Source organism: Gambusia affinis, linkage group LG07, assembly GCF_019740435.1.
Source record: "Gambusia affinis linkage group LG07, SWU_Gaff_1.0, whole genome shotgun sequence".
NCBI classification, from domain to species: Eukaryota; Metazoa; Chordata; class Actinopteri; order Cyprinodontiformes; family Poeciliidae; genus Gambusia; species Gambusia affinis.
The window spans coordinates 24,533,914-24,548,293 of NC_057874.1; the positions used below are offsets into that span (position 1 = coordinate 24,533,914).

General features: G+C 36.2%; 1 protein-coding gene across 4 annotated transcripts in view; it reads right to left on the minus strand.

The window, feature by feature from the left end:
* Positions 1-14,380, minus strand: part of ephb2b (eph receptor B2b) — a 123,093-nt gene that overhangs the window by 37,911 nt on the left and 70,802 nt on the right. The gene's annotated exons all lie outside the window — the stretch shown is intronic.

Here is a 14,380-nt window from a genome sequence, read left to right on the forward strand (position 1 = left end):
ATCAAAAGGAGAATTCTGGACCCCTGAATGCCTTGTTCATCATTGGATTCAATTACCAGATGTCTGACGGTGTAACACTCAACTTTTCAAACAATTATATACAAACACAACAAAGGAATGTCCAGCCGTTATGCTGCTCAGGAAAGAGACAGTTTCTGCATTCCACAGATTAACATGTTTTGGCTTGTAACGTTAACATCAAACCCTGAACAAAAGCCAAAGAGCTTGTGAAAAAGCTGGCTAAAGCTGGTAAGACAGTGTCATTATCCACAATGAACCAAGTCATGTGCAGACAGCACTAAAAGGCCACTCAGAGGAAAAAGCCATTACTCCAAAACCAACAAAAAAGCTATATTGCAATTTGCAAATGCCATTCATTTCTTTTTTGTTCCATCTAGGGAATTTTGGTGAACAGTAGCAGTCAAAGACAGTAATGGCATAATCCACACGTCAACACAATTACTACACCACATGCATTCTGGTAAAAAGACGTAAATTTTTGAAGACATGTTGTGTCTGATGAAACTAAACAAAATCCAATCTGTGAAGTATGGCGGTGGCAGTATAATGTTGTTAGAGTTATTTGCAGGAGGAACTGATGCGCTTCCATATATCATGAAGTAAGAATGACATATGGAAATATTGGAAAAATCTCTCACCACATCAGCCATGAACTTTAAAGCTTCGAATCAAGTGGGTCTTCTAAATGGTAAATGATCCAAAGCTTAGTATCAAAGCTGCAAGTTGACTCTTTGCAGACACATAAACATTAAAACATGTAAGTTTGCTTTGAATTACTCCCGGTGCTGCGGTTGTCTGAGAAATATCTGAAACATTCTGTTCCCACACAGGCACAGCCGGGAAATCAAAACATACACCACATACAGCATTAAATACTGTAATTATGTGCGTGGATGAGTCATCTCTTCTACATAGGTGGTTTTGTTTGTGTGTTGCGATAAGATTCAGTTGCTGTTGTGATAATATTGGTAGTAAAAAAAAAGTGTTTTTGGTTAAATATGTTTATCTTTCACTGGTTTAAAAAAGTAATAAAAAACTGACATTTGCACCTGCACCATGTCAAGAGCTTTTCTTGTAACTCGAGCCAAAAAGAAATCTATGGATTTGCTTCAGGTAATCTAGCTTCCACCTGCTCCACTGATGGAAAATAAAATATAGAGGTACTAAGACTGAGGTGTTGGAAGTAGAGCAGCCTGAAAAAAAATACACATGGGACATTGTGCTTATCTGAAGTTAAAACCCCTTCAGGTATTTTGAAAAACAGTTTCCTTTTCTTTGGCAGCTTTATAAAAAGTGGAATATTTTATGCAGCCAGATAAAAGGAGACTAGAAGGTGTTCTTATGTACTATTTGTCAATTCTTATACTTTACAACAATATACTAATATATAATTTTAATATAAAATTTTCAAGGTAATTTTTATCTACATCCTCTTATTGCTACTTAAACAACTGATTGTTCCCTCACAGGCAATATAGTTATAACAACTATAACCGAAAATGTTCTGGAACAAGATTTCTATATTTAGCAAATTAAAGAAATTTGCATTTTTTTTCATTCTCTAACTGTAAATGTAATTACATGTCACACATAATATCTAGAGCATAAAAACACCAGCTGCAGTTTTCATGCAAGAGAGGTTAGGGCAAATCAAGCTTGAGGTTTCTGTAACAAACACATAAAAGTACCAGTTTGTAAAACAAAATAATTCAGCCAGAATGGTTAAAATGATAAATGTATAAGCATGAAAGATGAAAACAGTTATCAAAACAGTGCCGTTAACTGAGAGGGTGTTTTTTTATTTCATAAAATGCATAATTGATTGAGTGAGAATGAAGTTTGCACATTACAACATGCATAATGAAATAATCATGTAGACATAAAACAAGTTATTGGTAATAAAAAATGTTAAAAATATAGTGAGAGGGATCAAACATGCTAATTTAACTGTGAAAGTTCAACTGTCCAGATTAGAGAGGAAACACTGGATACATATATATGTACAGGATTTTGGAAAATATATGCTTTCTGGTTCTATTTATGGAACAATATCTACTAATGAAGCAGGCCTGTAACTCATGCATAGTTCAATCATAAACCTGTTACTACATAGCTTTAGTGTCATCAGCTGTAAATCATACTAAACTACATTACTGACATAACACAGCATCATACTTAGAAGCTGCTACAGAAAATGTCAAAATACATAACTGTTTAAATGAATCCATACATTGCTTCTGAAGAATGTCCGTGAAGAATAAAGATTGACAGTAAGTGAGGATTCAGGCGGGACTCTAAGACACAGTTTGGCAAACTTGATATGTAATGGTTGTAGTAAAGAAAACAGTAAACCTGTCAATGGAAGGGTTTGAACATGCAGGGTGTGGGTACTTAACAAGGAGCTCAAAAGTAAAATATTACAACACTGACACAGTTGGGCCTGGCCATCTGGCAATGTGGTCCCTCAGTTTTTCTGAGTAATCCTGGCTCTTAAAGTCGAAGAATCAAAGAATAAATATTTAAGTCATGGCTAAGCTATTAAAATACTACAAAGCTTATAAAACAGAAACATGTCAAGTTCTGAAAGAGGAATCTCATATGGATATTTTTTTACCCTGTTAAACAAAACTAAAACAAAAAGTTTAAAATAATGAAAAAGTATAATTATAAAGTTTTTACAACAACCCAATTTCTTCAGTTTTTTGTTACTAAAATGTCAGAATTTATTTTAATATTCTAATCTCCGTCCAAAGCCATTTGTAGAACCTACAACCCTCCGATTACAAGACAACTATTCTACCCACAGAGTCACAGTCTGCCTTACCCCAGAAGAGAATGTAAATTTCATAGCACTATTTAAAATCATGGAAAATACCCAACCTACTGTATGAGCAATCATATTATCTAGCCTAAACTGTGACAGTAAAGGATTTTATTTGGACTTTTGCCTTATTTTTAAGGCAAAAATATAATTAACACAATTATAATAATCACATGCATAAGCTGATTCAAAGAATTTTTATATTATCATCTGACAGTAAATAAACTGAGGTAATGTGGTTGTAGAGTAGCTAACCTAATTTTCTAATGAATGATTACATCTAGTTATCCAAACTTAAAAGTTTATTTAAAAAGAAACATGTAACAATCTTAGTTAAACAGCAGATGTGTCAACAGCAAAAAGTAACTCAAAATAAAATTAAAATTTCACAAAGTATTAGCGTTGACATGTTTTTCTTCTTCTATGATTGATGGGGAAAAAGGTTTGGGGGACTGAGAGAAACATGAGGCCTGGACATTCACACTGCCAGTCAACAGGGTCCATTAATGAGGCCCAGGCAACAGCTATGTGGGGAACTGGGATCAGACCAGTGAAGTCCATGAGAGTTTGGAGCTCCAAGGATCAACACCATAGGAAACAGCATAAAGAGGGAGTTGGAGCGGGAGCGTAAATGAAAACAAAGAAATAAGATGGAAGAGGTTGGGGAATTTTTCATCCAAAGAATTAAGTGAATTACTGTGACTGTATTAAATTCATGTTTGGTACCAGCATGCAGACTATGCAAAAAAAGACGAGCAATAACATTCAAATCTGGCTGCAGAGGAGACTGAATGAAAATAACTGGCTTGCATATTCAGAGCCGCATGATGCCAGGCCACGACAGTGGTTGCATTTCTGTGGTTCCTGATGGATGACACACTAGTCCATAATTTAAATTTTCCCACTGAGATCCTAAACCAACAAACATTATTGTTTGTTCACTTAAGGCTATAAAAGTCTGTGTTAAAAATTATATGAAGAAATATTCTCTTAACAAGACATTACATTTTCTGGGACTGTTCGGTTTTATTTTTTCAAATGGATACAATTCCTCCATAAGAAAACAGTAACTTAATGATTTGGGTATTTTTGTATATTTCTTCTAAGGTATTCTCAATAAAACTTACTTAATGTGTTACACAACTTATGCATTATCAGTATAAGGGGTTGCTACAAAGTTAGTGATACAACGCAAGCGTCAATCTAGCTGACACATATTTTCTCAGGAAGAGTAAATGCTGCAAGTCAGTGACTCTATGTACTCTGTGTCCTTAAATAAAAATAAAACAGAAAGGAAATGAATGAAACTGACTATGAATCTATCAATATAACTGGTTGAAATTGCCATTTTTTGTAACGTGCCTTAAGATAACGTGCTGTTAATTGACGATATGTAAAACACATTTAATTCAGTTGAATTAAATGAACCAATCAACATCACCGTTTTTACTCAAAAAGACATCTGGGGCCATCTATTGTAAAATATGAGTATTGTAGCTTACAGTATGTTTACCTTGGAGAACCAGACAGGTTGGACTTTCAGTCCAACTAAAACAAATGACTCAGCACTGAGAAGCACACATAGAATTAGATATATTTACTTTTACAAACATTACAGTTTGATAACTCTTATTCATGTGGTAAAAGAGACTTGAACCAATGTAAAACCAAACTTTTGTGAACACCAAATGATCCACTTCAAGAGGATAATGTTATATGTCTTGGCATTCCTCTGTACTTTACAATGGTCATTATTTTAGGGAAAAATTTGGGGAATTTCCATTTTATACTTGGATGACAGATTTAAAGAGTTGCACAGTTGGTTGGTGTCAGATGTAGAGCAGCGGAGACAGGGAGAGCTGTGATTAAAAATCGGATCCGGAGCTTTAATTCCCTACCTATCCGCCTGCCGCTGTTGAGCTGTTTGATCATCACGCTGGCAGGATTTCTCAACATGTGAGAACTAAAGGCAAAATTTATCTGGATGTTTCCTCTGACTAAAAATATCTTTCTGCTAATCAAAGTTAATTAGGGTCAGAATATTTACTGACAGCAGTCCCACTGTTGTTCCTGCTCTTTCTCCAGTCTGCTAATAATATCATCAATAGCATCAATCAAAAGGAGGCTATGGGGTTTCTTTCTCTCCTTATCAGAGTGCTAAAACAACTTTTAGACATAAGAGTGACAATAAAAAGTGGACAAAAAACAAGAAGAAAATACAAGTAGTAAATCTTTAAAACAATTTATAAACACATGAGACCCAGTTTAATGGTAGCTTAGTGGATAGGGGTTCAGGCCTAAGTCCTGAATAGTGAAAATAATAAAAATATCTGCCATCTGGGTGACTTAGTTTTATTTTTAGTATGGTCTAATCATTTAGGCACTAAGTGTTATATTACTTTAATTTAACACTACTTCTTTAAACGTCTATCCCTAGCCCCCCAACACACACACAGCCCAGCTGCTTATGTCTGCCAATGTTTATGACTGATAGTAATATATAGTCACATAAAAGCTTTAATTAGAGGTTTTTGCAAGTCTCACTGAATAAATATAGGACTGAAGGAGCTGTAAGGTAAGTCACTGCACTAGGGTGCTAGTCAAGTTTTATAGCAGGTAATTTGCTGGTTGTTTCAAAGGTTTCCTGAACATTACAGTTGAAAAGATTTACAGCACATTAAAGAAGGTACCTGGAGCAAAAAACATCTGAATCCTCCAAAGTAGACGGGTCTGTGTGGATATTTATGTGTGAGGGAAGAGAAAAACAAGCCAATGCCAATGTGAACAGCCATGTTGGCTTCTTCATTCTGTTTATGTGGTCTATCTGCCATCAGACACACAGAGAAATAGACACATTTACAGCAAATATATAGATAAAGGTGAGGATTTGACATTCCCATTTCATTTAACAGATTTTCCCCCAACAAAAGGGTCGCTACTGAACAATCAGGAAAGCAACATAAAGCAATCCCATCCAAGGGTATACCTATTGTAGCAAAAAAGAGGAAGAGGAGCAAAAAAAATCTACCTTCTATCCGGCTTCCTTCCCACACATCTCTCATCTACAGCACCAAACAGGGAAGTGCTTTGTCCCGCAGTCTGAAGAATTACAGCAACTATAGGACACTCTTCCGGCCCCCTCTTCCCTGCTCTTTCTTCTAAGGACACATTTCATCCTAACCGAAAGCGCTTTATTTAATGAACACACTCTTAGAGAAGAGAAAAGGGAGACAAAGACAGACAAGGTCTTTGTGCGTTTGTGTGTGCGTGTCCATGTGTGTGTCTGCGTGCGTCTGTGTGTGTGGATTTTAAGGTGTGAAAGACAAAAGGCTGCAGGGGTAGGAAAAAAAAGAAAAAAAAAATCAGAGGTGCTAGGTTTTGTGAGCACAGCAGGAAAAAGTGCTGAAAGCGGTGGAAATGGACAGCATCAGTGGGATTTAGTGGAGGGTATTTCCCTGTTTTCCTTATTTCTCTGAGAGACAAACTGCTTTCATTGGCCTCTGTTGAGTCTGGTGCTGCATGTACAAATGATATAAATAATATTGGTCACAGTACAAACATAGTCATGTGAATAACTAATAATACAAATACCAGTCATGGTATTGCTACAAAGTTCAGTGTATTTGAAAGGCATATTTGTGATAAACCATGATAAAATAGCAGATATTTGTGAAGTTAAAGAAAATGTAAAAAAATAAAAAATAAAAAATACAAATAGAAACAGTAGATTGCATATTACAGTCCACTATTGTCCTTTATTCTTAGTTGAAATTAATTTATTGCATATGTCACAGGAAAAAAAGACTCTCAACAGGTTGCATAACTGCAATTCTACCATGACATGCCAATACAACTAAAAGGAGAATATTAGAGAAGCAAAAAGACCCTCGGTAACTCTAGAGCACGGTATCCAAAGTACTGCATTCAAGATTATTTGAACACTGGCTCATCAGTTGATGTCGATGGAGACATTTGTCTTTTAATTAGAGCCAAATAATTTCAGACAAATTATTGATTAAATATCATAGACTGCTTTATGCATTCCTTTTATTATCATAATAATAAATATTTATTTATTGACTTTTACTCCAAAGCGGACTTTGACATACCCAAATCAATGTTTAATTAAATTGTTAAACATTTACATGTTTTTCTATTTTCAGTTATTTTCTCTGGGTTCGATATTATTTCTGTGAGGATGCTACACTAAGTTTAGCCTCTTAATTTGTTCTTGTGCTCTGTTTCTTGTACATTTTAGTTTATTTTCTTAGATTATTGTCAGGTATTTTCCTTTTTGGTTTCAAGATCCTTTGAATTCTAGCTCAGCTCATCCTGATTTAAAAAGTCTTCTCCCTCAGTTGTCCTGCTGTCTCCCTGCCACAGCTGAACCATATTTTTTCTGATTAGTTTGATCTAGTTCTTTGTCATTTTCCACCCTTACCTATTTAAGCTCCTGATTTTTCATTGTTCATGGCTAAATTTTTCCATGGTCTGTAATGCTGTTCATGCCCCTGGTCCTTTACCTATTTTTTCCCTTCATTAATGCCTCAAGTCATATTTATCTAGAAGTTGTCTGTTTCTTTACACCCTTTTTACATGAATAAAAAACATATTTCAAACAAAGAAATCTATTTAAAATATTGCATGATTAGTTTTTGTGAGCAGAAAAAAAATTCTGTATTTTCTGATTTTACTTATTCATTGTTAAATTAGTTTTGGCTCATAGTTACTTCCACCTTCTACCATTATAGTCCATGTGGGGAAAAAAAGTTTGAACACCACTGCTCTAATGGTCTTGCAAAGATCTTTTGCTCAGCTGGGAGAATCTTGTGACAGTACATTAACCCAGCACTCCATAAATCTGGCATTTATGACAAAGGGGCAAAACTGTTGAATTGTTAAAAGAAAACCAAGAAGAATTTCTTTATGCAGTTAGCCACAAGGCATGTAGGGAGAAAGGCAAACACATGAAAGAAAGCACTCTGGCTAAATGAGACAATATTTCAACTTCTGGCTCTTGGAGTTGACTTAAAAAAGGAATGCTTCAAAACATTGGCTAATCCTGTCAGAAAACCTGGTAGAGCCATAAAATGATTTAACACAAGTCTGTGTGTAAGGGTATAATCAAAGTAAATTCATGAGTTACACAGATTACATTTCACATATAAACTCCATCCAATTTGATTGAGGATGAGCTATTTTAAAAAGAGTAATGAACGAAAATATCAGTCATATGAGCAAAACCGGTAGAAACATGTCCCAACAACACCAACTTTTTCCATAAACAACGTCTTCTACATTTTATAAACTATTAACTAAGGAGGCTGAATGCAAGTCACACTTGATTTGCATTTCCAAAAACCATATACTATTTTGTAAGTGCCAAAATAGATGCTGACACTGCTACTTTTGCAAGATGAAAGCAAGACATGCCTATCTTATGTATATAAAAGGACATAATGTCAACTTTTGCAACAGGTTTTTTATTAGTTTCACAACCTTGCAACTAATAATAAACAACAGACTATCGACCTTTTAAACTGGTCACTTCCAAATAGAGCGTAACCCTATGAAATAAGAGTCATGGTCACAGTTGAAGCAGAGAGTGCCACGAGTTGTCTGCTCCTGAGAGCCAAACCCTGACCCAACCCCCCCACTTTAGCACTTCCATAGGGAACACAAGCTAGCACTGTTTGCAACACAGGCTCTCGTGATTCAATTAGGACCACAGTCCTCTTGGCTGTCTAATGCAATCAGGCTTGTGTGAAGGCCATTAGACAACTGGCATTCATTTCACCCTAAACGTACACAAATGATATATTCATTTCTCCCACTAGGTTTCCATGTCTTGTGCAATTAAAAAGTCTGGAACTCTGTGTTGCTTCTCACACTCTAAGCCAGGATAGAGACAGTGTGTCACCACTGTTGACCCGCAAGGTGTAAATCACTTAAAAACCCAGAACACTCACTTGTGTCCCCCAATTAAAATTCAAAAGAAACCCATCTTTAGAAAGCCACCACCTGCTAAAAAAGAAACACCTTTTAACCCAGGCTTTATTTAACATTAAGTGCAAGAATCTAGATGAGAAACAAATTATATTATCATATTAATGTTTATTATTAATATGTTAAAGACTTTCAGTAGACAAGAACAGACAAGATCTTTATGTAGCATAAAGGCCATTGACTGATTTTTGAATCTTTAAAAAAAAATTTATGTAATAAGAAGAATGAAAAATATTTTATTTAAATGAATTGTCTTGTTTTTCTGCTGCCCAAGTGTGGATCTTTTTTAAAACAAGGTGCTTTCTATAATCAGGTTACCAGAAGGACAAGGCGGTGAATACAAGACACTACTAAAAGGGTAATGTGTCCAGATGTGAACTGATTAATGATAATGTATTTGTTACAGAGGCGCTTTCCTGCAACTTGTGCAATTTATATTTATATATATATATATATATATATATATATATATATATATATATATATATATATATATATATATATATGTGTGTGTATGTTATAAACTCTTCTCACAAAACAGCTTAAAGAAATGGAGTGAAAATGACTTTTTCCTCATCTTCCACCCTAATGTATATCTTTAATAGACAGCTATAGTGCATGGCAGAATGGGTTTATGTGCAGCAAGGGACATGTATCATGGAATACGGCAGGACAGCAAATTCATTGAAAACTTATTTTTCTTCTCAGCATTTTGCTCTAAGCTCCAGTTCTTCAGCAGTTGTCATAGAGCTCAGATCCCAAATCCCCATATTTTCTGCAGCTTCCTCTGAGACAGATTTGGAGCTGAAGTTAGCAGCAGATTAACTAGAGTTGTGGGAAACCTGGGGAATGAGGACTGAGGGAGCAGGTATCTCAGCAAGCCTGATGCTCAAAATAGTCACAATATACACAATGTATATGCCCTGAGCAAATATAAACCTTAAGACACAGTCCAGCAGGACAGGCACACAACCGGAGATTACTTAAATCCATCTTTCCCCAATTCATTAACTCTAAAATATAAATAAACAGGAACCATCAAATGAGCTGTAAATAATCCATGTATGGCCACAGTCCAGAGGACAAATTCAATTCATTGCAAGGGCTTCGCCTCATGTATGTCACATATAAAATGTTTATCATTACAAGGTTTAGTACATGCAAGGACAAAAAGAAGTGTGGAGAGCACCACACCACAAGTACCTGAAGCTAATCTGTAAGCAAAACACTGATCATAAAACAACTACAGTAAATTCAATGACTGACAAGTGACCTTTTTATCATTACCTCATTGAACTTCCAGGCATAACATAGGCAGGTACAATGCAGAACTTTCTTCTGTTGCTGAAAAAATATCTTAATATTAATCAAATAAAAAATATAATATTTTTTTAAATGAAGTTAAAAAAAATCCATTCATCAAAAGCCAAAACAGAATCTAGCCAACCAATTCAGTTGTAGTAAATTGAAGGAAAATGTGTGCAAAACCAGTGTAGGTAAATGTTGGAGCAAGTAATTTTTTTATTTTCCTAATAATTACTTAATCAACTATTTTAAAACAATAAAAACTAAGAATAATATTTAACCAGCTTGCACTGAAGACATTGAAGCAAATAAATTACTTTAAAAAAAAATCTTTCTAATGGATTCGTGCACAAAAGTCATCACCTCCTACACAAAATGCATAGAAATTGATACTATGTGCCAAGTATTACTTCTGTTGGTCCTCTGATTAAAAACTGGCCTGTTTGCATTGTGGTTATCAGTGAAAAATTCCAACGAGGGGGGAATAATTGAAAACTATCCTAACCACAGCTTTTCCATAACGTCTGATAACTACCATCTGTCAATAAAGGAGGAAACAGATGAAAGGAGAGTATCACAGGATTTATGCATGCAGAACAGTAATAAAGTCTGGAATTTTCACTGCCGTCTCAGTTTTTTTTCTTCTTTTCGCCCCCTTTTTTTAATGCAGAGAAAAAAAGAGGAAACAATGTGGAATGGTGAAATTACAAGCATCTGAGTCAATGCATAGACAGAGTATAATATGAACAAGTTCAGAGGGTGGGTGGTTATGGGGAACAATGTGGAAAGGGTCATTTCATGCAGGCAGAACACTTGACAGCTTGCTCTTCAGAGGATGTAGAATGTCCAATCACATTTCTAGAGAGCCCTTTAGTACACCAGTCTGCAGATGACTGGGGTGTGGCAGGAGGCAGGCCTGAATGTCGGCATTAATCTCCATTTGGGACGGAACGTAAACCTTGCATGATGCTCATCATACGGAAATTATCCCTGTATTCCATTATATGTTATGACAGATAATTAGTAAGACTTGGAAAGAAATGTCAGTTAATGCAAATGGAATTTTTTTTTTATTTGAAATGATCAAATTTTCACTTGCAATTTGCTTGTGCTCACATTATAGACAGAGCAACTAATTAATTACATATAGTACTGGAAAAGGGTAAGATTTTCAAATGAATGCACGTTGATTATTTATTATGAAATAGCATAATTGAAATGATTAAGTACAAAAAATGAATAAATAAAAATCTAAGATAAATGTAGGCTGGTGGCATTGAGGTGTAATTTAAGATCTGGCCAGCCATCATGGACTATCTCCCCTTATCCTTCTGGGGTCATGGCAGTGGGCTGGTATCCAATACATTTTAACAGGTCATTATTAAAATATATTGGATGCAGCTAATTTTCACATTTTGCCATTTTGTACCTTTTATAATTTTTTGGGAACTCCCATGGGACATTTTGTATCAGTAGGGCTGGGGAAGCAACTGAATTGGGAAGGAATGACAAAGCAATGCATTGGTACACAATGGGGTAAGAAACAAAATAGGGAAAGAAAATGTGCATATAACAACCTCAACCTGGAGTCAACTATATCACAACCAGAAAAATACAGAAAAGATACTTAAACATCATAAAACGTCAAGTCACTTAGACTGGCAATAAAATGAGGGAATATTGTAGTGATCACATATCAAAGTAATATGTTGTCTTTGATGAGGCAAACAAAAAGGCTGGGCCTTATCAGAAACAAATCAAGCGATGGATCAAATTATGTAAGCCTTCCCTGAAGCAACACCCACCAAAACCTGATCACTGTACAGCTGGTTGAAAATGGGCCCTGTTGAAAAAATATTTTCTATCCCCTCCTGCTCAACTAGAGAAATTACTTGCATGTGAAACCCCTCAGTTTTTAGCACAATTACCTAAGCCCATGATTCATACATTTTAAGGCACTTGTGGATGACTGTATTTACACTACATGCTCTCCTAGATGCACAGATCGATGTGTCTTAACTCTTTATGAGTTTTGAGTGGGGGCTGCCAGCACCTCAGCCTCCAAAACCCCCAAATGTGCCCTTTTCTCAAGGACAGCCAGTTGCTAGGGCAACAGGCACGATTGCTATGTAAGGCAGCTTCCCCGCTCCGTTCTGCAGACTGCACCCGGATCGTAGAGCCCTGATCACAGCCACAGACTGCTGATGATACTAGGAGTGGGTGGACGAGCATGGTGAGTGGAGGTACCAGATTAGGGATGGATAAGAAAGGGACTGGTGAGACAATTTAATGATAAATAACCTCAGCGACCCATTAAAGATGGGCAGTGTGTCAGTGTTGAATTCACACTTGCCTTGAAAGAGATAAACCATATCGGTTGAAATATACAGCCAAGTACAAGCAATAAATATTCTCCAAATGCCATGTAATGGTTTCAACATCCCTTGGAATTTGTAAAATGTAATCATTAGTATCTGCTCCAACAGGCAGCATTTGTTTCTGCATAAAACAGAGCAAGCAGTTGGCCAGTATAGGTGAAACACAAGTTGAGGGATGTGCTGTGGTGGTTGAATCCTTTGTGCCTCGAGGCAGTTGTAGGAAATAGCTGACGGAGGCAATCACTTGTCTGTATGTGTCTTTTTGTTCGTCTGTTTGTAAAGAGCAGCACGTAGAGCAAGAGAGAACAGAAAAAGAGAGGAAAGAGGGGTGAGGAAGAGGGGGTAACAGCTTTACCAGAGTCCAAACAAAGGCAGCAAGCTGCAGTTCTAAGCTCAGCAGCAGAGGCTCCCTAAGGTGCAGTCTAGCTGATAGACAGGTGGCATAAAGGGGTTGTGTGTTGTCCAGTCAGTAGAGACAAGGAGTGTCTCAGATGAGGGAACGAGGAAGGATAGGAGGGAGGAAGGAAGAGGTGGGGGTTGCATCGCAAGAAGCAGCTGGTGCTGAGGACTGTCACTGTCCCAGTGTACAACTCCAATGCATGTCTATAAACACACAGAGAGAACATCCCAACAAAAGATATTTTACTTTTCATATTCAAAATCAGTATTTTTTTTTTGTCTTCAGTCATCTTTCTTTGCAGTGTATTTATTCACATTTATAGCAATTCTTCTGCCTACAAGCATTTAATGAGGCATTAGGGAATCTAAAGCAAATTTTGACATCCATCTTATCTAGAAAGCACAGCAGCTGTAATGGGAATAGTTTGCATGCAATCATGCATCTAGTAAGCACATGTGCTTATAATGCATACACAAAGATACCTAAATACAGCCAAACTCCTCTGTTGCAATGAGAAGTAAACACATGGTGATATAGTTTTCTTTTTGTTTGTGGGCAACCTTTTAAACATCTTGTAAAAAAAAATAGAGTTTGAATAGAAATGTCCAACCTGACAGATTTCGAGGACTCAAATTGTGGTTGAAATAAATATAAAGTAGACAGTTTAGGTGGTACTCACTGATCTGATAATGGCACTCGAGCGGATAATAAGTTTATGCAAATTTAAGTCATAAAATGACATGGGTGATCTGAACACCCAAAATTGGATTTTGGATAAAAACATGTAGATTGAGGGCTTAAAATCCAATATTTCCACAAATGCCATTCAACCATCTCTTGAACTCAACACCATCTCTGGTATTGCTGGGGGAGATACTCCTGAAGTCACTAATGGCTGATGTTTAAACACATAATGTATTAAATAGTCCAATGATTGCTGTGGAGAGAAGTGGTGGCCTGGGCAAATTTTTACTGAGTGAATAGATTGACTAATTAGCCTTTATGTAATTGACTCATCGAAAACAAGGTATCCCAATGCTATTCATACGCCTACACAGAGTCTTTCAGTCCTCCATTACTACGTTCTTAACCCTGATAAAAGAGGGGACTCAGAAGGCTGATCTTTGTAGTAATCAATGGTGGTTGTTCATCGTCGACCCCTCAGGTCAGTGAAATTAAGCACCCAACTCGTAATCAGAAATAGGGCCGATGCTTATGCTTATAAATTCTAGTTCAGGGTCAGAAGACTGATGTAAATAAACATTACCCCACGCAGGGTTAGAATGCTAAAAGTCCTTACAAAGAAATATAAAGCAGTGCCCCGGGAAAAGACAAATAACATCTAGATTTAAAAAAAAAATATTTGCCCACATAAAGACACATCTGTTTTTTTATTTTTATTTCCCAATCTAATATGTTACAGATCAAAGCATTTTTATTGAGACTAAA